Genomic DNA, 23,984 nt, shown 5'->3' with positions numbered 1-23,984 from the left:
GCTAGCTATCAGGAGATTTTGGAGCACTTCATGCTTCCATCGGCTGAAATGCTTTATGGAGATGAAGATTTCATTTTTCAGCACGACCTGGCACCTGCTCACAGTGCCAAAACCACTGGTAAATGGTTTACTGACCATGGTATTACTGTGCTCAATTGGCCTGCCAACTCTCCTGACCTGAACCCCATAGAGAATCTGTGGGATATTGTGAAGAGAAAGTTGAGAGACGCAAGACCCAACACTCTGGATGAGCTTAAGGCCGCTATTGAAGCATCCTGGGCCTCCATAACATCTCAGCAGTGTCACAGGCTGATTGCCTCCATGCCACGCCGCATTGAAGCAGTCATTTCTGCCAAAGGATTCCCGACCAAGTATTGAGTGCATAACTGAACATTATTATTTGATGTTTTTTTTTGTTTGTTATTAAAAAACACTTTTATTTGATTGGATGGGTGAAATATGCTAATTTATTGAGACAGGTTTTTTGGGTTATCAGGAGTTGTATGCCAAAATCATCAGTATTTAAACAATAAAAGACCTGACAAATTTCAGTTGGTGGATAATGAATCTATAATATATGAAAGTTTAATTCTAATCATTACATTATGGTAAATAATGAAATTTAACACTATATGCTAATTTTTTGAGAAGGACCTGTAGATCCTCTAGCTCTGGCCAATGTGATTATATGAGGAGCATTGGCTGTAGTTTATTAGTGGCTCACAGCTGCATGGCATATACATTTTCAGGCATGCAGCAATGATCCATTATATACTCAATGCAATGCTGACTGAGTATATGATGCTTTTAAATAACTTGAGCAATTCTTTTTATATATAATAAATAAAGGCCGTTTTTTTTTAACATAACCCCCTTCTCCTTTGCTTTAATAATACATTTACTCAGATTTAATAAATCCCTGCAGTAATCACACCACTGGTCTCCCCACCCCATTGTAGTGTAATAATTCTAGCCAACCAGCATCCCTCTTCCTCTAGGATTATAGTAAGTTGCCCCCTTGCAATAATTACACCCCCATGCAATATTAATTATAACCCATAATAGCATAGCCGGAATCATCCCGCCAAACCCCATAGCATAATTAGCCACCTCCATTAGCATCCCCGGCCTCACCATATCCCAAAGAATCCAGAGTGCTGCCGTCAGTGTGACACAAGAAGATGCGCAGTGAGTGCAGCACACTACAACTAAGGCTACTTTCACACTGGCGTTTTTTGCCAGACGTCGCAATGCGTCGTTTATGGCAAAAAACGCATCCTGCAAAGTTGTTTGCAGGATGCGTTTTTGCCCCATAGATTAACATTAGCGACGCATTGCGACGCTTTGCCACACGTCGCAACCGTCGTCCGGTACCTTAAGAACACTACCATGAATAAAGACTACTAAAAATCTTCCAATCCTCTAATGAGCCCACAATTTGTATTCACATGTAGTGTGACCTCAGACTTAAACCCCAAGCTTGCAAAACCCCTTTAAAGCAGGCTAGCGGGGGCCAAGGTTGATTGGTTAACCTAGCTTTGGCATTTTGGTCGAACTGAAGGCTGTGCAGGGACGGCATCAGCAACCGGCGTACCCGGGCAACTGCCGGGGCCCTGAACAAATGGGGGGCCCACTGGTGGCCGGGACACCAGAGAGCCCTGGCTGCTCCCACAGCAGCTTCGGCACTACTTGAGCTCAGCCGTCACTTAAACAAACATGGTTGCGCACAGTGCACTCTGCAGCTGTAGTAATGACGTGGCCGGGAAGACACAAAGTTAAAGGCACAGTGCCGGCCCGACCGCATCATTTAATAGCAGACATAGCTGCAGAGTGCACTGTGTGCGGCCATGTCTGACTGCCATCAAACAGCGTGCCCTCCATAGCCACATGCCAGAGCAGCCTGATAAGCGACAAGCCAGGGGGAGGTGAGTGAGGCTTGTGTCTGTCTGTGTATGCATGTATGATGTGCTGTTCTGTGTGTATATCAGTGTGTATGACTATATATTTATGTATTTTTGTGTATTTGTCTTCAAATATATGTATGTACATATCTGCGTATTGTGTGTGTATGTCTGCGTATTGTATGTGTATATCTGCGCAGGGCCGGCTCCAGGTTTTTGAGGGCCCCGGGCAAAAGAGTCTCAGTGGGCCCCCCCCTTTAACACATACCACGATTCATGATGCCCAGATACAGCAGAGAAATATAGGTATAGTCCAATGCCATAATTCACTTCTTACATGAGTGATAGCTATTGTAAATTCTGCAGTGTATATATACAGGACAGGAGGAGTGGTACTGTGCGGTGTATATATACAGGGGAGAGGTACTGTGCGGAGTATATATAGAGGGGAGTGGTACTGTGCAGTGTATATATACAGGGGAGAGGTACTGTGCGGTGTATATATACAGGACAGGAGGAGTGGTACTGTGTGGAGTATATATAGAGGGGAGTGGTACTGTGCAGTGTATATATACAGGGGAGAGGTACTGTGCGGTGTATATATACAGGGGAGAGGTACTGTGCGGTGTATATATAGAGGGGAGTGGTACTGTGCAGTGTATATATACAGGGGAGAGGTACTGTGCAGTGTATATATACAGGGGAGAGGTACTGTGCAGTGTATATATACAGGGGAGAGGTACTGTGCAGTATATATATACACAGGGGAGATGTACTGTGCGGTATATATATACAGGGGAGAGGTACTGTGCGGTGTATATATACAGGGGAGAGGTACTGTGCGGTGTATATATACAGGAGAGAGGTACTGTGCAGTGTATATATACAGGGGAGAGGTACTGTGCGGTGTATATATACAGGGGAGAGGTACTGTGCGGTGTATATATACAGGGGAGATGTACTGTGCGGTGTATATATACAGGGGAGAGGTACTGTGCGGTGTATATATACAGGGGAGAGGTACTGTGCGGTGTATATATACAGGGGAGAGGTACTGTGCGGTGTATATATACAGGGGAGAGGTACTGTGCAGTGTATATATACAGGGGAGTGGTACTGTGCAGTGTATATACTTCAACAGCCGCCCAGCCCAGGCCCCCAGCACCTGTCCTGTATATATATTATATACACTGTATCTATACAGGCTGTGCTGGGGGCCTGGGCTGGGCGGCTGCTGTAGTATATATATATATATATATATATATATATATATATATATATATATGTCAGCTGCAGCCGCCCAGCCCATGGCCGCCCCCCCAGGTCACCCAGACTGTCAGAATATACAGCGATATAGCATGGCACTCACTCAGGTGCCGGTAGCAGCTCCTCCAGTCCGGAATCTGCCTGTGCCTGATTAGTTCAGCACTGCACACAGCCAGGAGAGCAGAGCAGGAGAACTCTCCGCCCACAATGTCACGCTGGCTGTGTCCTTAACCCCTATGTGTCTGGCCCTGCACTGACTGAGAAGATGCTTGTGCCAGGCAGGGCAAATTGAAAGGGTAGAAAGGGTTAAAGCGGCCAGATGGATGTATGACTGCGTGAGTGGGCCCCCCTGTCTTGTCAGGGCCCCGGCACTTGCCCGGGTGCGCCGGGAGCTGACGCCGGCCCTGTATCTGCGTATATTAATGTATGTGTGTGCTGTGCATGTCTCCGTATTGTGAGTGTGCATGTCTGCGTACTGTGTGTGTGCATGTCTGCGTACTGTGTGTGTGTGTGCATGTCTGCGTACTGTGTGTGTGTGTGCATGTCTGCGTACTGTGTGTGTGCATGTCGGCGTACTGTATGTGTGTGCATGTCTATGTACTGTAAGTGTGTATGTCTGCGTACTTTGTGTGTGCGCATGTCTGAGTACTGTATGTGTGTGCATGTCTGCTTATTGTATGTTTGTGCATGTCTGCGTACTGTATGTATATGTTTACGTATTGTATGAGTACATGTCTGTGTATTGTGTGTGTGTGTGTGTGTGTGCGCGCATGTCTGCGTATTTTGTGTGTGCAGATCTGCCTATGTGAAGGATGAGGGGGAAGGCTAGGCCCTGTGTAGTATATCTATATTTCTCCTCCATATCTGTGCATCATGAATCGTGGTATGTGGGCCCACTGAGACTCTTTTGCCCGGGGCCCTCAAAAACCTGGAGCCGGCCCTGAGGCTGTGTATTGCTTTGTCTGGGAGGCCTACATATATGGCACTACAGTAGTCCAGATGTTAGGATACTTGTCTCCAAGTAGAAAAAGAAGTTTATTAATATTAGCAATATTCCTCAGATTGAAAAATAAAGATTTAACAACAACTGATATTTGGATCAAGTGACTGTCCCGTCAATAACTACAACCAAATTGAATATCTTGTTTGAGTTTTAAAGGGTTGCATTTCCCAGGGATACAAGTGTTTGAGTTAAAGGTTTCCATTTTGCTGTCCTCCAACTAAAAAAAACTAAATTATGTCTGGATTGTTCCATTCTTGTATATTGGATAACCAATAATTTATAGTCAGAGAAGGGTCACTGAATCTTGGCTTGAATGCCAGGGATAATTGAACTCTCTTTTTACAGCACCAGTATTTCCACAGCGCTTTACAGACATTTTCTGCAATGTCTCCATTGGGGCTCATAATCTAAATTCCCTATCAGTACATCTTTGGAGTGTGGGAGGAGAACATACAAACACCTTACAGAAAAAAAAACTTAGTTTCCCCATACTCCAAAAACTGCAATTTCTTTATTAAACCATGAAATAATACCCAATTTACATGGCCGATTTTCTTATACCAGATCTGTTTTGTTTTTCCCAAGAAGAAAAGTACGTATTCAACCTCTCACTTACGAACGGTGTATTCCCCTCATCCTTCAAACATGCATCAATCACACCTATCCTCAAAAAACCCTCCCTCGACCCATCCTCTGTCTCCAGCTATCGCCCGATATCCCTTCTCCCTTATGCCTCAAAACTACTGGAACAGCATGTCCATCTTGAACTGTCCTCCCACCTCTCCTCCTGCTCCCTCTTTGACCGGTTACAATCTGGCTTCCGAACACATCGCTCAACTGAAACTGCCCTAACTAAAGTGACCAATAACCTACTAACCGCCAAGAGCAAGTGACACTACTCTGTCCTCCTCCTCCTGGACCTGTCTTCTGCCTTCGACACTGTGGACCACACCCTCCTGTTACAGATTCTCTCATCTCTTGGCATCACAGACTTGGCCCTATCCTGGATCTCATCATATCTAGGCTCTCACCTACCACGGAAACCTTCAAAAGGAACCTGAAGACCCACCTCTTCCGACAAGCCTACAACCTGCAGTGATCCCTAGTCTACTGAACTGCCACATGACCAGCTCTACCCTCACCTAGTGTATCCTCACCCATCCCCTGTAGACTGTGAGCCCTCGCGGGCAGGGTCCTCAATCCTCCTGTACTTGTGTGTGCCTTGTTTTACTCATGTTTATTGTACTTGTCTATGTTTGCCCCATTCACATGTAAAGCGCCATGGAATAAATGGCGCTATAAAAATGAATAATAATAATAGTATTGGAGCTTATTGGCTTTTTCACTTGTCTGATTTTGATTTAGTTTCCAGATCAAACTTGCCCATTCAAGTGCAAGGATTAGCGAAAAAACAAACAAACTGCACACAGGTGCCATCTGTGCTGCAACAGTGTTCTATCTGTTTTTCAACGTAAAGCTAGGTTAAGCTTGGGAGATGTCCATCAGGTTTCTTTTCTCTCAATAAATGGTCCTTTTTTGAGTACGGTAACAAAAACTGACGTATACAGTTAGGTACATATACATTTGGACAGAGACAACATTTTTCTAATTTCTGGTTATAGACATTACCACAATGAATTTTAAACAAAACAATTCAGATGCAGGTGAAGTTGAGGGATTTTATAGCGTTCTGGGACAAAGTTAGCTGGCCTTCTAGGTGACCCCCCAAAGTTGTTTGGTGTAACAAAACTTCGCCATGTAATTTCCTTGTATGGTACTGGGCCCACCAGACCGTGGGAATACAGGACGAGAGCCTAAAAGAGACATGGCTTTTCTGAGGGACATCGGGAGGTAGGCGGCATTCCTGATTCTGGGAATCTAAAATCAGGCCTAAAATGGCTGTACTCTCATGGGATGTAATCGGGATTTTTTGATGTTTAACAACCACCCTAACTGTTCCAGGGCAGACATTACTTTCTGCAACTGCTCCAAACAATGATAAGCTGTTTTACCTACGATAAGGAAGTCATCGAGGTAGGGGATTACTAGAATGTCAGACTCATGTAGATGGCCATAACCTCGGCTATGACCTAAGTGAACACCCGGGGGGCAACTGCAATCCCAAAGGGAAGGGCACTATACTGGAAATGTCTAAATAGACCGCTACCCTAAGGAATCGCTGATGAGCTGCAGAAATGGGAATATGGTAATAGGCGTCCTTTAGATCTAACACCACCATAAAGCAGTTTTTAAACAATTTTATTGCGGAATTGACGGTTTCCATTTTGAATGGTCGTATGATCAGAAATTTGTTGAGAGCTTTAAGATTTATTATAGTTCTAAAGGAGCCATCTGGTTTACAGACTAGGAACAGAGGGGAGTAGAAATCTCTACCCCTTTCTTCCTCTGGGACTTCTGTTAGAACCTTTTTACTGCGCAGCTCAAAAATTTCGGTTTCCAGGGCCACCTGTTCTGTTAGGGAGGATCTGAGTGGAGTAATCCTGAACCTGTTTTGGGGAGTACAGGAAAACTAACCGCAGAACTGTGGCTATTAATCACAGGATCCAATTGGTATTGGAAATCAGGGACCAGGCCGGGTAGAAGGCAGACAGCCTACCTCCTACCGGAGCGCCTATTCATTGAGGTGGCTGCTTGACCTCACGAGATGGTTTCTGGCATCCCCCACTTCCAAACATAAATCCAGTACCTCTCCTCTTTTTTTCATCCCATCTGCCTTGAACTCTGGACAACTTCCTACAAAAAAAATCTTTTCTCCATGAAGGGCCGTCTATAAAAAGGGGACGGCAAACTGGGAGATTTCTTTTTCTCATTCCTGGCTTTTTCCAAAAGTTCGTCCAGAACCGGGCCGAACAGATATTCTCCCTCACACGGGATAGAGCAAAGACAGGATCTGGCCTGAATGTCCCCATGCCAACACATTAGCCATAGAGACCTACGCGTCAAATTTGATAGCCCTGTGGGCCCTGGCTGCCATCCTTGCTGAATCTGCCTAAGCATCGGCTAGAAAGGCTGCGGCGTTCTGGATTATTGGTAGGGATTTCAAGATGGATTTCCTTGAGGCCCCGTCCTCTAGCTGGGATTCAAGTTGATCCAGCCAGACCATCATTGATCTGGCTGTGCATGTTGCAGCCACTGCCGGTCTTAGAGCGCCAGCCGACATTTCCCATGTTCCTTTTAGAAACGAGTCTGCTTTTTTATCAAGCGGATCTTTTAAGGAAGCCATTTCATCGTAGGGAATGGAGGATTTTTTGGAAGCTTTTGCCACCGCTGTGTCTAATTTCGGCGCCTTATCCCATCTGTTCACCAATGGGTCCTCGAAGGAATATCTCCATTTAAAGGCTGGTTGTAGGGAGCCCTTCTTTTCTGGCTTTTTCCACTCCCTATTTATCAGGTTCTGAACCTTGTCATTTAGTGGAAAGGACCTGCATTTCCTTGGGTCCAGACCGCCGAACATCAGGTCCTGTGCAAAAAGTTCCGGTTTTGCATCAGCTACCCCTATAGTGGACCTAACTGATTTAACCAGTTTGTCCATTTGATCCATTGGGAAGCAAAACCAGTTAGTCCTCTTCTGAAGAGGATGCAGAGGAGGGGGAGGCTTCTGAATAATATTCGCCTTTCCTAGGGGCAGCAGAAGAGTCTGACTCTGAAACACTAGCTTCACTTTTCCTTTTAGAAGGAATCTTAGGGAATCCTTTACTTCTCTTCTGATAATTTCCCTTAGATTAGTGGTGAAATCAGGGGTTTCTTCCGCCACCTGTGGGAGTGGAAAAAATGCAATGGCCAATGTAATTAACTAGGACTACCGCTATATTACAGTATTTCTTTTTTTTTCTTTTCTTCTTACCGTCTGTCGCACACATGACTGACAATCTTTTAGGGCAGGCGTCTGGCAAGGGACAATTACAAAGGGCACATTCCTTGTTTTTTGTTTTACCAGAGCATTTCTTCCCCTAGAGAAAGAACATAAGGAAAAGGAAAAAACTGCATCAGGGTACATTCACGGCGATCTCTTACCCAAGCAGTAGCGGTAGGTACCGGATTACTGGGGGAGCGAGCCAGATCATTCAGTCTGAAGGAACTCTTGCAGATGGGCGGTCCACTTCGTCCCCGGTCTTTCAGCTGGGAGTTCGCCTGGTACCTCTCTGAGGCAAGTTCCTGCTGAACTATGGGAGCTTACGGCACATCCATTGCTGCAGATGGGCCAAAAAGCAGCCCTGCAGCGTCACTATAGCCTTTTGTTGCCTCCCTCGGATCCAGATTTACAGGGTTGTGGCCAGGGGTTCCACCCCCCTGTACGGGATGCCCGACAGTCTTCCCCGCTACCCCAGCCGCCCCACTCTGCCACAGCACAGCGGAGCTTTCAGCAAGAAGCCGGCCGACGTCCGACTTCCTGTCTGGCCCCGCCCCCCACCGCGTCACTTCCAGCGCTCAAAGGAGCGCACGAAGATGCGCATGGAGACAGTGGCACGGCACCAGGTCTGCCGGCACAACCCCACCGCACGCCACCATGCCACACGCCCGGGACAGGACAACCAACCGGCCCGCAGAAGACTGCACTAGGAGGACCAGGAAGGACCCCGGGGGAATACTCACCTACCGGCGCTGGCTTCTGTTGATGGCTCCACCAGACTCCGCTCCACCAGACTCCGCTCCACCTGCTTCGCACACTGACGTGGAGCCCTACCCAAGCCCACCGTGGCGCTTCCAGGGACCCCGCACGAGACCCCCTCGCTACCTGGGGCGGTCAGCCGGCCTGGGAATCATGATGCAAGACAGAAGATCTGTAGGGCATCCTGTCCTCCAGGAACAGGAAACAAACTGATGGTGGGAGAGGTGCCACCCTTATGTATCTGTAGGTTTCCTGTTCCTGAAGGGCGGATCCCCTCTCTCTGGTGGTGCTGTCATGGACGATCGAATAAAAAAGCACCTTAATGGCCAATCTTACGGATTCCACTTTAAGTGTCCGGAATTAGTTCATGCTCTTCAGAATGATTGTTGTTCTGAAAGTCGCTTTTTTTTATTAGAGGAAAATAAAATTTTTCGACTTCTTCTTGTACAGGGACCTCTAAAAAGACAGATTTTTATTTAACAGCTCTAGGACCTCCGATTCCAAAGCTAGCTGTTCATCTGTAGAAGTTCTAGGAGAGGCCACTATAAACTTCCACAAAGGAAAAAAAGACTAAAGATAGAAACAAAATGAACACATACCCTGCTGTAAATAAATAAGTAAAAGCAATAGTGCATAGAAATAATATGGGGTACTTAGTAAGTACAATTTTTTTTATTAAAAAACAAACCGTAAAAGCCATCCCACCAGCATCAAGGTGTACCCCAATCAGGATGGTCCTTATCTCTAAACTTACTATGTGTCAAACCGAATCTTTGGGATTTTCCCCAGTTACATCTTCTCCGAAAGAATCTCTTGTAAGCCGGAATGGGAAAATTAGGGAATCCTTTCTTGCTTCCCCCTGCTTTCTCCAGAATGTCGTCTAAAACTGGGCCGAAGAAGTATTCTCCTTCACAAGGGATCTTAAGGCCCCGTCACACTAAGCGACGCTAAAGCGATCCCGACAACGATACGACCTGGCAGGGATCGTTGCTGCGTCGCTATGTGGTCGCTGGTGAGATGTCAAACAGTGAGATCTTCCCAACGATGCAGCAGCGATGCGGGGACCTGTAGCGACCTGTACAATGATGTCGTTGGTCGTTGTGACCCTGTCACATGTCAGCTATTTTGACGATTCAGACCTCGATGAGGGACGTCCTGGTCACACAGTCGTGCATTTGCGTTGCCTTTTCCGCGCCCATTCAGTTCCGATTGGTGGTCGCTACTGCGTTCTGATTGGCTGCCTGAGGCGACACAATAGCCCTTCCGTCCTTTCGCTCCGATTGGAAGCGCTACTATGTCGCCTTCTGTTGAAGGCATGACCGCCAATCAGAACGCAGTAGCGACCACCAATCGGAGCGGAGGGGTGCGGAAAAGGCAACGCAAATGCACGCCTATGTGTCGGTGTATGAGTCGTCAACAAGGTTGTTGGTAAGGTGTCAAACACAGCGATGTGTGCTACCCAGCGGGACCTCAATGATCAAAAAAAAGGTCCAGGCCATTCCGACACGACCAGCGATCTCACAGCAGGGGCCTGGTCGCTGCTACGTGTCAAACATAGCAAGATCGTTACTGAGGTCGCTGTTGCGTCACAAAACTTATGACTCAGCAGCGATCTCGCTAGCGACCTCGCTTTGTGTGACGGGGGCTTAACAGTTTTGATTTGGCTTGAATGTCCCCTGGACAGCACTTTAACCAGAGAGCCCTACAGGCAGCATTAGAGTGCCACTGATCTAGCCGCCAACCTTGCTAAATCCGCTGATGCATCAGGCAGAAAAGCTACTGCCCTCTGCATCAACGGAATTGTGACCATAATGTTCTAACTTGCTACCTTATCCTTCAGCTGTCTTTCTAGACCAGTGGTTCTCAACCTTTCTAATGCCGTGACCCCGCAATACAGTTCCTCATGTTGCGGTGACCCCAAACCAAAAAATAATTTTGGTAGCTACTTCACAACTGTAATTTTGCTACAGTTATGATTCGGAATGTAAATACCTGATATGCATTATGTATTCTCATTGCTACAAATCAAACATAATTTAAACATAGTGATTAATCACAAAAACAATATTTAATTATATGTTGAGAAATATTTATTACTAATTCCAATAAATAACATTTCACCATGGGTTTAAATATAACAATTCCAAATAAATAACATTTCACCATGGCATAGCATGGGTTTAAATATAACAGTAAACAACAGTGCAATATTTAGCAACAGTATGCTGCCAAATTCAGTGAGATGGTTGTGGTTGCTTCTTGCTTACCAATTCAGAAATTCTTGGGGCAGTCTTTGCAAGGGCACAGCGAAGATCATTTTCCACAACATGTCATTGTTGTGTTTGTGGTACTGGCCACCAGTGTCAAATCTAGATTTCTTGAGTCCATCAGCTTTGCTTCTAAAATAGTCGATATCCTTGCCAGCAAAGCTTGGAAGCTTGCTATCAAAATGGCGTTTTAGTTTGTTTGGCTTCATAAATTCAGCTGAGAGAACTTCACAACAAATAACACATTGTGGTTTCCCAATTCCTGCTGTAATTATGGAGGTAAAACCATACTGCAAGAAATCCTCAGTGTATTTTTTTTCCCTATTTTCCTAATATTCTTGTCTACACGATCCATTGTCATGAGACGGTTTGCTAAAGAAAAAATAAAAGATGGTCACGTCTACATAGTTTGTTAACGTTTCCTAATATTTACTATTCCCTGTGTTGTTTTCTATTACACACCTGACACTATGACCAGGGGGCCTATTCACATTCACCACAGCACTTTACACAAGGACAATGACTGCAGGTGTGGAACTAGAGATCAGATAGATGGAACCAAAATCATTAATGGAACTAGAACATAATAGTAAATGTACCAGTCAAATGGTTTCACAGACAGTTTGTGCTCTAAAAACTGATGGGATTATGTCAGTATAATTGACCGGCCCGTTGTCTTGCTGACCAACCACAATGTCAGAGCTGGAGCGCGTTCCTGCAACAGCACTGCTGGGCGATGTGGAAACTCCAGCCATGATGGCAATAGAACGAACCTGCTTGATTATTTCAAGCAGGTCTGCGCTTACCTCCCATTGAGATCAATGGGAACTTAACTGGAGGCAGAACACTGCTGTGAGTTTGCAGGATTCACAGCAGCATTTTGACGCTAAATGGGGCACTGTGCTCTGTGAAGACTGAGGATTCTGCCTATTTGGCTGGCAGATTCCTCAGTGTGAATGGAGCCTTAGGGCCCGTTCACACTACATTTTCCTATGCAGTAAATTTAGCGCTGAAAATGGTTTGCCTCCTATTTTCATCAATGGGAGTCCAAACGATTGAGCACTGAAAAAAGCACCTTACACTTACACAGTATTGTGTGTATGGTGTGTGTACTGTTTTTACATTCTTAACCTTTTTTACACCAGCAGGCTGTCTTGCAGGCTCTCTGCCTCCTAGGCTTCTGTCCTCCGGTGCTTGCTGCATCCGCCCACTGATGATATCAGCAAGCGCCGGACACATGTAATGCGCTGCTATGGATGAGGGCTGTATAGCAATATGAGACAAAATCATTATCATAAAGATATTTCCTTTCAAATGCTGAATTAAAAGAATCTCTCTTCTCTGGTTTCTTCCATTCCAACTTCTGATGAAGGGGCAGATTTTATCATTTACAGAGAAAGTCTGACACTTCCTCTGTTCCAGACCCCAAACATAATATCCTGGACAGATATTTGGGCCTTACGATCAACAAATGCCCATAGTGGATCTGACTGCCTTTACTAGTCTCTCCATCTCCTCCACTGGAAAGCACTGATGCTCTCCTGTACCACCATCCAATGACGAAGAAGAGGATTCCGAGAATATGTATTCCCCTTCCGATCTGATGGATTCATCCTAATCTGAACATAATCTTCTAGTCTTTTTAGCATTTCTATATTTATTCTCCTCCCCATGGCCTAGGGATTTTAGGGAATTCTTACCTCCGCCCTAATAATGGATCTCAACTCCTTGAAGAAGTTAAGGGATTCTCCACACAGTTTGCTCAATACAGAAAGGAGAAAGTCTCTTCTGCGAAGAGCCAGGCAACCCTCCCTTAGGCCGGCGTCACACTACCGTGTTTTACGGACGTAAGAGAGGTGCTGAAAATACGGATTGCATACGGTACAATGATTCTCTATGCACCAGCTCCTATCAGCCGTATTTTATTGATCCGTATTATACGGTCTTCTACGGCCGTAGAAAATCGCAGCATGCTGCGTTTGTCACCGTATTGTGCAAAAAGTACGCCAATGAAAGTCTATGGGGGCCAGAAAAATACGGATTACACACGGACCAGCAGTGTGAATTGCGAGAAATACGCAGCGGTGTTAGAGAGAAAAGCCGACAATTCAGTGCGGTGTACAGTAAAATCACACTGACAGCTTACAATAGAATAGGTAGAATAAATGTGTACACATAGAATAGGTATCTACATACATAATTGTCTAAGGGTCACATCCGTCTGTCTGTCTGTCCTTCTGTCACGGTTATTCGTTCGCTGATTGGTCTCGGCAGCTGCCTGTCATGGTTGCCGCAACCAATCAGCGACGGGCACAGTCCGATTAGTCGCTCCCCTGCACCCGCTGCGTAATCCCCTCCACTCACCGCTCACACAGGGTTAATGGCAGCAGTAATGGCCTGCGGTGTAACGCACTCCGTTACTGCTATTAACCCTGTGTGTCCCCAACTATTTACTATTGATGCTGCCTATGCAGCATCAATAGTAAAAATAGGTCATGTTAAAAATAATTAAAAAAAAAACAAAAACCTGCTATACTCACCCTCCGCCGCCTTTGCCGCTCCTCGCCACGCTCCCGGGACCGCTCCATTGCAAGCGGCAGCTTCCGCTCCCAGGGCAGGTGTGCGACAAGGACCTGCCGTGACGTCACGGTCATGTGACCGCAACGTCATCATAGGTCCTGCTCACACCAGCCTTGGGACCACCGGAAGCTGCCGCTTGCAATGGAGCGGTCCCAGGAGTGTGACAAGGTGCGGCAAAGGCGGCGGATGGTGAGTGTAGCAGGACTTCCAATGGGCCTTCGGAAGGTGAGTATATGTTTATTTATTTTTTTAAAGTCTCTATACTACGTGGCTCTGTGCTGGGCAATATACTACGTGCCTGGGCAATATGCTACGTGGCTCTGCTATATACTATGTGGCTGGCCAATATACTACGTGACTGGGCAATATACCGTACTACGTGGCTGCGCAATATACTACGTGACTGGGCAATATACTACGTGACTGGGCAAAATACTACGTGGCTCTGCTATATACTATGTGGCTCTGCTATATACTACGTCGCTGGGCAATATACTACGTGAATGGGCAACATACTACGTGACTGGGCAACATACTACGTGACTGGGCAACATACTACGTGACTGGGCAACATACTACGTGACTGGGCAATATACTACGTGACTGGGCAATATACTACGTCGCTGGGCAATATACTACGTGGCTGGGCAATATGCTACGTGACTGAGCAATATACTACGTGGCTGGGTAATATACTACGTGGACATGCATATTCTAGAATACCTGATGCATTAGAATCGGGCCACCATCTAGTATATATATATGTCATTGAGACTATATATGTATATTGCGCCCTCTGCTGGATGTCCTCATATGACCTCGAGGCTGGGAAAATATTCAGAAAAGTTCCCACGCTCTAGGTCATATGAGGACATCCAGCAGAGGGCGCATCACCGCGAATGAAGATAACTACAGTCATTGACCTACTTTTCATTCATTCGCTGGGGTTTTACAGGCAGGAGCACAGCTGCATAATAGCAGAGCTCCTGCCTGTAAAATAATTTAACCCCTTCAGATGGATTTACATCGTGGGACATATCGACGGAAGGTATGAGATATTGTTGGTTTATTATTTTTAATTTGTTACAGGTCGAGGGTCTTCAGGTGGTTTGAGAGTGGAATAAACTATTACAACAACCTGTGTGTTTATTTCATTAAAATACTTTGCAATATTGTGTTTTTTTAACCATTTCATGCTATTGCATAAATAATGGATAGGTGTCATAATTGACGCCTCTCCATTATTAATTTGGCTTAACCCCTTTACCCCCAAGGGTGGTTTGCACGTTAATGACCAGGCCAATTTTTACAATTCTGACCACTGTCCCTTTATGAGGTTATAACTCCGAAACGCTTCAACGGATCCTGGTGATTCTGACATTGTTTTCTCGTGACATATTGTACTTCATGATAGTGGTAAAATTTCTTTGATAGTACCTGCGTTTATTTGTGAAAAAAACGGAAATTTGGCGAAAATTTTGAAAATTTCGCAATTTTCAAACTTTGAATTTTTATGCAATTAAATCACAGAGATATGTCACACAAAATACTTAATAAGTAACATTTCCCACATGTCTCCTTTACATCAGCATAATTTTGGAACCAATTTTTTTTTTTGTTAGGGAGTTATAAGGGTTAAAAGTTGACCAGCAATTTCTCATTTTTACAACACCATTTTTTTTTAGGGAACACGTCTCATTTGAAGTCATTTTGAGGGGTCTATATGATAGAAAATGCCCAAGTGTGACACCATTCTAAAAACTGCACCCCTCAAGGTGCTCAAAACCACATTCAAGAAGTTTATTAACCCTTCAGGTGTTTAATAGGAATTTTTGGAATGTTTAAATAAAAATGAACATTTAACTTTTTTACACAAAAAATTTACTTCAGCTCCAATTTGTTTTATTTTACCAAGGGTAACAGGAGAAATTGGACCCAAAAAGTTGTTGTCCAATTTGTCCTGAGTACGCTGATACCCCATATGTGGCAGTAAACCACTGTTTGGGCGCATGGGAGAGCTCGGAAGGGAAGGAGCACTATTTGACTTTTCAATGCAAAATTGACAGGAATTGAGATGGGACGCCATGTTGCGTTTGGAGAGCCACTGATGTGCCTAAACATTGAAACCCCCCACAAGTGACACCATTTTGGAAAGTAGACCCTCTAAGGAACTTATCTGGATGTGTGGTGAGCACTTTGACCCACCAAGTGCTTCACAGAAGTTTATAATGCAGAACCGTAAAAATAAAAAATCATATTTTTTCACAAAAATTATATTTTTGCCCCCAATTTTTTATTTTTCCAAGGGTAAGAGAAGAAATTGGACCTCAAAAGTTGTTGTCCAATTTGTCCTGAGTACGCTGATACCCCATATGTGGCAGTAAACCACTGTTTGGGCGCATGGGAGAGCTCGGAAGGGAAGGAGCGCAGTTTGACTTTTCAATGCAAAATTGACAGGAATTGAGATGGGACGCCATGTTGCGTTTGGAGAGCCACTGATGTGCCTAAACATTGAAACCCCCCACAAGTGACACCATTTTGGAAAGTAGACCCCCTAAGGAACTTATCTGGATGTGTGGTGAGCACTTTGACCCACCAAGGGCTTCACAGAAGTTTATAATGCAGAGCCATAAAAATAAAACAAAATTTTTTTCCCACAAAAATTATTTTTTAGCCCCCAGTTTTGTATTTTCCCTAGGGTAACAGGAGAAATTGGACCCCAAAAGTTGTTGTCCAATTTGTCCTGAGTACGCTGATACCCCATATGTGGGGGGGAACCACCGTTTGGGCGCATGGGAGGGTTCGGAAGGGAAGGAGCGCCATTTGGAATGCAGACTTAGATGGATTGGTCTGCAGGCGTCACATTGCGTTTGCAGAGCCCCTAATGTACCTAAACAGTAGAAACCCCCCACAAGTGACCCCATATTGGAAACTAGACCCCTCAATGAACTTATCTAGATGTGTTGTGAGAACTTTGAACCCCCAAGTGTTTCACTACAGTTTATAACGCAGAGCCGTGAAAATAAAAAATCTTTTTGTTTTCCCACAAAAATTATTTTTTAGCCCCCAGTTTTGTATTTTCCCAAGGGTAACAGGAGAAATTGGTCCACAAAAGTTGTTGTCCAATTTGTCCTGAGTACGCTGATACCCCATATGTTGGGGTAAACCCCTGTTTGGGCACACAGGAGAGCTCGGAAGGGAAGGAGCACTGTTTTACTTTTTCAACGCAGAATTGGCTGGAATTGAGATCGGACGCCATGTCGTGTTTGGAGAGCCCCTGATGTGCCGAAACAGTGGAAACCCCCCAATTATAACTGAAACCCTAATCTAAACACACCCCTAACCCTAATTCCAACGGTAACCCTAACCACACCTCTAACCCTGACACACCCCTAACCCTAATCCCAACCCTATTCCCAACTGTAAATGTAATCTAAACCCTAACCCTAACTTTAGCCCCAACCCTAACTGTAGCCCCAACCCTAACCCTAGCCCTAACCCTAGCCCTAACCCTAGCCCTAGCCCTAACCCTAGCCCTAACCCTAACCCTAGCCCTAGCCCTAACCCTAGCCCTAACCCTAGCCCTAACCCTAGCCCTAACCCTAACCCTAGCCCTAACCCTAGCCCTAATGGGAAAATGGAAATAAATACATTTTTTTTTATTTTTCCCTAACTAAGGGGGCGATGAAGGGGGGTTTGATTTACTTTTATAGCGAGTTTTTTAGCGGATTTTTATGATTGGCAGCCGTCACACACTGAAAGACCCTTTTTATTGCAAAAAATATTTTTTGCAATACCACATTTTGAGAGCTATAATTTTTCCATATTTTGGTCCACAGAGTCATGTGAGGTCTTGTTTTTTGCGGGACGAGTTGACGTTTTTATTGAAAACATTTTTGGGCACGTGACATTTTTTTATCGCATTTTATTCCGATTTTTGTGAGGAAGAATGACCAAAAGCCAGCTATTCATGAATTTCTATTGGGGGAGGCGTTTATACCGTTCCGCGTTTGGTAAAATTGATAAAGCAGTTTTATTCTTCGGGTCAGTACGATTACAGCGATACCTCATTTATATCATTTTTTTATGGTTTGGTGCTTTTATACGATAAAAACTATTTTACAGAAAAAATAATTATTTTTGCATCGCTTTATTCTCAGGACTATAACTTTTTTATTTTTTTGCTGATGATGCTGTATGGCGGCTCTTTTTTTGCGGGACAATATGACGCTTTCAGCGGTACCATGGTTATTTATATCTGTCCTTTTGATCGCGTGTTATTCCACTTTTTGTTCGGCGGTATGATAATAAAGCGTTGTTTTTTGCCTCGTTTTTTTTTTTTTTTTTCTTACGGTGTTTACTAAAGGGGTTAACTAGTGGGACAGTTTTATAGGTCGGGTCGTTACGGACGCGGCGATACTAAATATGTGTACTTTTATTGGTTTTTTTTTATTATTTAGATGAAGAAATGTATTTATGGGAATATTTTTTTTTTTTTTTCATTATTTTGGAATATTTTTTTTTATTTTTTTTACACATTTGGAAAATTTTTTTTTTACTTTTTTACTTTGTCCCAGGGGGGGACATCACTGATCTGACATGCAGCGCTGCAGCCTTCACAGTGCCTGCTCTGAGCAGGCTCTGTGAAGCCACCTCCCTCCCTGCAGGACCCGGATCCGCGGCCATCTTGGATCCGGGGCTCGAGCAGGGAGGGAGGTGAGGAGACCCTCGCAGCAACGCGATCACATCGCGTTGCTGCGGGGGGCTCAGGGAAGCCCGCAGGGAGCCCCCTCCCTGCGCGGTGCTTCCCTGCACCGCCGGCACATCGCGATCATCTTTGATCGCGGTGTGCCAGGGGTTAATGTGCCGGGGGCGGTCCGTGACCGCTCCTGGCACATAGTGCCGGATGTCAGCTGCGATAAGCAGCTGACACCCGGCCGCGATCGGCCGCGCTCCCCCCGTGAGCGCGGCCGATCGGCTATGACGTACTATCCCGTCCAGGGTCAGATAAGCCCAGGGCACCTCGACGGGATAGTACGTCTAAGGTCACAGAGGGGTTAATGTCACCTTACAATAGCAAGGTGACATTAACCCTTCATTACCCCATATCCCACCGCTACACGGGAATGGGAAGAAAGAGGCCAAGTGCCAGAAAAGGCGCATCTTCCAGATGTGCCTTTTCTGGGGTGGCTGGGGTCAGATATTTTTAGCCGGGGGGGGGAGGCAATAACCATGGTCCCTCTCTAGGCTATTAATATCTGACCTCAGTCACTGGCTTTACTACTCTGGCAGAGAAAATTGCGCGGGAGCCCACGCCAATTTTTTCCGCCATTTAACCCTTTAATTAACATTAGTAGTGTGGAATATGCAAAAAAAATGGGGATATGACATGGTTTACTGTATGTAAACCATGTCTCATATCATGTAGGGATTAGGAAGGAGATAGCAAAGCCGGCAATTGAATTACCGGCTTTTAAGCTATCTCGCGCAGGATGAAAAATATATATATATATATATGTCTCACTGATATTATATATATATATATATATAGTCGGTTTTGCAAGCCTGCGAGAAAATCTCGCAGTACGGATGCCATACGGATTACATACGGAGGATGCCATGCGCAAAATACGCTGACACACCTTGCCTACGGAGGAGATACGGACCACTATTTTGGGGACTTTTCTGCGTATTATGGCCGTAAATTACGGACCGTATTTTTATACGCTGAGTGTGACGCCGGCCTTAATGTGTGGACATTCCCTCAATTTAGCCTTCATTATATGTCTTAGGTTTTTCCTAACTAGGGCAATATTTGGCAGTTATGCTGCCCAAGGCACTTTAAGTGGTCACGCCCCCTAGTGATCAGTCAGACTAAGGGTATGTGCACACGTTCAGGTTTTTTCGCGATAAAACCGCATTAGAAACTGCAGACATATGCATCCTATCATTTAGAATGCATTCTGCAATTTTTGTGCACATGGTGTTTTTTTTTTTCCCGTGAAAAAAACGCACTGCGGTAAAAAAAAGCAGCATGTTCATTAATTTTGTGGTTTTTATGCGTTTTTCCCACTATTCTATGCATTTGGGAAAAACGCACAAAAAACGCATCAAAAACGCATAAGGCTAGTTTCACATTTGCGTTTAAAACGCAAATGCCAGTGGTGAAAAAAACACATGTAAACGCGTGCAAACGCTGCGTTTTTTAGACGCCTGCGTTTTCGCATGCGGTAAAAAAAAATGCGGCATTTTGACACGTTTACATGCGTTTTTTCCTGCGTTTGCATTTTTTAAATGCATGATGAGAAGTGTGTGACAGCTGCCAATCATCAAAATCAACTAGACAACCCACTATAAATAGAAATAGCTAGGGTTAGGGTTTGGATCCCTAGGGTTAGGGTTAGGCTGGGATCACACTAGCGTATTGCATCCGATGCGAGAGCATCGGATGCAATATGCTAATGACACTCGGCTCCTTCTCGCAGCAGAGCAGGAGCCGAGTGTCATGCGTCTGTGCTCCGATTCTCTCGCACAGGGAGGATCGGAGCACAGCTGCGGAGGAGGCGGAGAAATGAATTTCTCCATCTCCTCCATTGCTGGGGTCAGCTTATAGCGCACATCACTCGGATGATATCCGAGTGGTGCGCGCTGTCTCACTCGCACCCATAGGCTTATATGGGTGCGAGTGAGCCGAGAGTTTTTCTCGGTCTGAGACAATCGCAGCATGCTGCGATTGCCTCGGACCGAGGAAAACGGCCGACAAAAAGTCGGCTGGTGGGAGCGGCCCCATATGGTAACATTGGTCCGAGTGCAATGCGATTTTTTATCGCATTGTACTCGGCCGTATTACGGTCTAGTGTGACCCCGGCCTTAGGGTTTGGATCCCTAGGGTTAGGATCCCTTTATCACCTTGATGGTGGGGGGTGGCTTATCAGTGTGTATTCTTGTTTTTTTCTATTGAAACGCATGCGTTTAAAAATGCAACCAAACGCATGTGCTTAAAAATGCATGCATTTTTTTGCGGCAAAAAAATGCCTCTAGAAATTACTACATGCTGCATTTCCGCAACAAAACGCAAGCATAGAAACGACACATGCGTCGTCAAATGCGGCAAAATGCATACAAAAAAAAGCATGCGTTTTAATGTTAAATATAGGAAAAAAACGCATGCGTTTTTTTGCGCTAAAACGCAGCGGCAAAAAACGCCAATGTGAAACCAGCCTTAAAAACGCATGAAAAAACGCAAAAAAAACCGCATGCGGATTTCTGGCAGAAATGTGCGGTTTGTTTTCAGGAAAATTTCTGCAAGAAATCCTGACGTGTGCACATACCCTTAGACGCAGCCGGCAGTAGGTGGAGCTTCACGGAGGAAGCAAAGAGGAAGTACGCTGCCATCTTCAACGCAAGTCTGAAACCAGCCTTAGAGAAGCGTCAATAAGACACCCCCATTACTAACCCCATGGTGATATTATAATACACACACCAAGAACAAAGTCCTTTATTTGAAATAACACAGCCCTTTATTAAATCCAAATTAAACCGCACACATCGAACGTCTAATGCACTGAAGCTAACGTCTCCTGCCACAAAAATAAAATAAACCACAACATTCCTCACCTGTCCGCCGAGAAGATAATAATCCATAATCGCCCACAACAATCCTAAAAACTGAGATCAGTCACTGATGGCCGGCCAAGGAGGTAATCACTCCTGCAGTGTGCAGCACGGAGCTGCGGTGAGTTCATCAGCTGATCAGCTAAAGTGATCTCCCTTACGGCACCACCGCTGCGTGAGAAAGTTCCCACACAGGGGTGGTGCCGTGAGGTCACCAGGGCTCATCAGATAATGAACTCGTGTGAACTCTCTATCGGCAGCTCAGTGCTGTACACTGCGGGAGTGATGATGCTCTTGTCAACGTATCGCCAGCGGCTGGTTAGACCAGTCACACCGCCTAATGTGACTGTTCTACACATGAGATCGCCATGGGACACTCTCGAAAACGTGGACTATGGCACACAGGAGAGTATATGGGGGGCATCAGGGATTTAGTGTTAGGCGAGTATAATGTGTTTATTTTTATTTACTGTATATACTCGAGCATAAGCCGAGGCACCTAAATTTGCCATGAAAACTGGGAAAACTTATTGACTCGAGTATAAGCTGGGTATACATTGTCCCCTCATCCCTATCCTGGTATGCATGGTTCCTCATCCCTGTCCTTGTATGCATGGCTCCTTATCCCCCATCCCTGTATACATGGTTCCTATAAAAAAAATAAAAAAACACATCCTACTTACCTTCCATGCGTGCCCTCACTGCATCTAGTTCTGGCGCCAGCAGCGCTTCCAGGCCGAGCGATCACGTTTCACCTCTTAAGGTAATGAATATTCACTCCATGCCTATGGGAGTTGAGACGTGAATATTCATTACCTTAATGAGCAGGAGACACGTGATTGCTCGGCCAGCAGAGATGCTGGCGCCAGAATCAACGAGATGCAGCGAAGAAGCGCAGGGAAGGTAAGTAGTAAGTTTGCTGTGCTGGAAGCCGGAGGCTGCGGCTGTAACTGCGCACTAAAAGAGAAATGAATATTCAGTGCTAGTGCAGTGAATAGTCATTTCTCTTTAGCAGTGGCCACAGGCTTTAGCTGCAGCCACCGGCTCCTGCCTCTGTGACCCGCTGCTCTGTCGTTCCCCTCCCCACCATATTTCTGGGACAATGACTTGTGTATAACCCGAGGAGGGGGGAGGGGGGGGGGGTTCCCAGCACAAAAAACATGTGCTGAAAAACTCTGCTTATACATGAGTATATACAGTAAATATGTATTGAATTATAATTTTTTTTTTTTTTTAAGTTTGAGCACAGGCGCCGACTGCCAAGATACTACTTCTCCCATCAGCAGCTCCTGCTATCACCGTTATCAGTGACAGCAGACATAGCTTGATGGGAGGCCTAGTCTCATCAGCCGGCGCCTGCTGACCTGCGGTAAGCTTTTTACCACAGGTAACCTCTGTGGGTCACCGTATCTCTGTAGTATCATGCTGACAGCGAGACCCCGCAGAACTCGGATGGCGGTAGCGATCTTACCAGCTGTACCGATATCTTCGATCAGTAACACCGCGTCGGTGTTTCCCATGCTGTCACACAGATGACAGCATGGGAAAAACCATAGGAAGCCCTTAAAAACAAGCAAAAACACGGCAAATCCGCAAACATTTCTATACCTGCGGATTTGAATGACTCAACTGAAGTCAATGAGTGAAAAATGCTAAAAATCCACACAAAATTGACATGCTGCAGAAAAAACCCCCCACTGCAAATAGTCAAGGACAGTTAATGATCATATGCACAGCACTTCAGGATTCTCATTGAATTAGCTGGCATAAGAATTCCATACCATTTTTGGCCTATTTCCAAGTGGCGAAAACACACCTAAAACGCAAAGTGTGCACATAGCCTTAGACTGCATAAAGTTTTTTTTTCATTGGGAACATAGCCCTTACTAAAATAATACCAGGCATATACAGTTTAGCGTAATATTTGCTTAACCCCTTAGTGACCACCAATACATCTTTTTACTGACCTCACATATCAGACAATAGCTTCCCCCGGGTGGTGAAAATGCATCAGCTGTTGACTGTACATTATAGCTGACACCTCGTTGTATCAGCCTTGATTGGTGTTGGCACCAACCATGGCTTTTCAACCCCTTAGATGCTGCTGTCAGTAGTGACCACGGCATGTAAATGGTTAACAGCGTGTGGGGGGACTCCCTTTTTAACCCCATTAGAGCCCCAAGATCATGATTGTGTGGTCCTGATGTTTCCCATGGGAATTCATGTTTCCCATGGGAATTCATGACCAAATAACGTAGAGTCTGTTGGCTATAGCAGCCTGTTCAGAAGTTAGAGACATTTAGGTCATAAAAATAACATTTTTCCTTCCGGTCATACCACTTTGTATTAACTGCTGAAAAGCACCCGAATTGTTAATAAACTACCTGACAATATTTAATATGCACATGAAGACACTTCTGTGCACCCTGGCGTGGCCTAATCCTTGGTGCACTGTTACGACCCAACATAAATTATTATTTATATAGCACCATTGATTCCATGGTGCTGTACATGAGAGTGGGATACATACAAGTTACAGATATCACTTACAGTAAACAAACTAACAATGACAGACTGATACAGAGGGGCAAGGACCCTGCCCTTGCGGGCTTACATTCTACAGCAGAGGTGTCAAACTGCATTCCTCGAGGGCTGCAAACAGGTCATGTTTTCAGGATTTCCTTGTGTTGCACAGGTGATAATTTAATCACCTGCACAGAATG

The sequence above is a fragment of the Ranitomeya imitator genome, chromosome 5 (assembly GCF_032444005.1).
Source record: "Ranitomeya imitator isolate aRanImi1 chromosome 5, aRanImi1.pri, whole genome shotgun sequence".
NCBI classification, from domain to species: Eukaryota; Metazoa; Chordata; class Amphibia; order Anura; family Dendrobatidae; genus Ranitomeya; species Ranitomeya imitator.
This window is presented reverse-complemented; position numbering follows the sequence as displayed.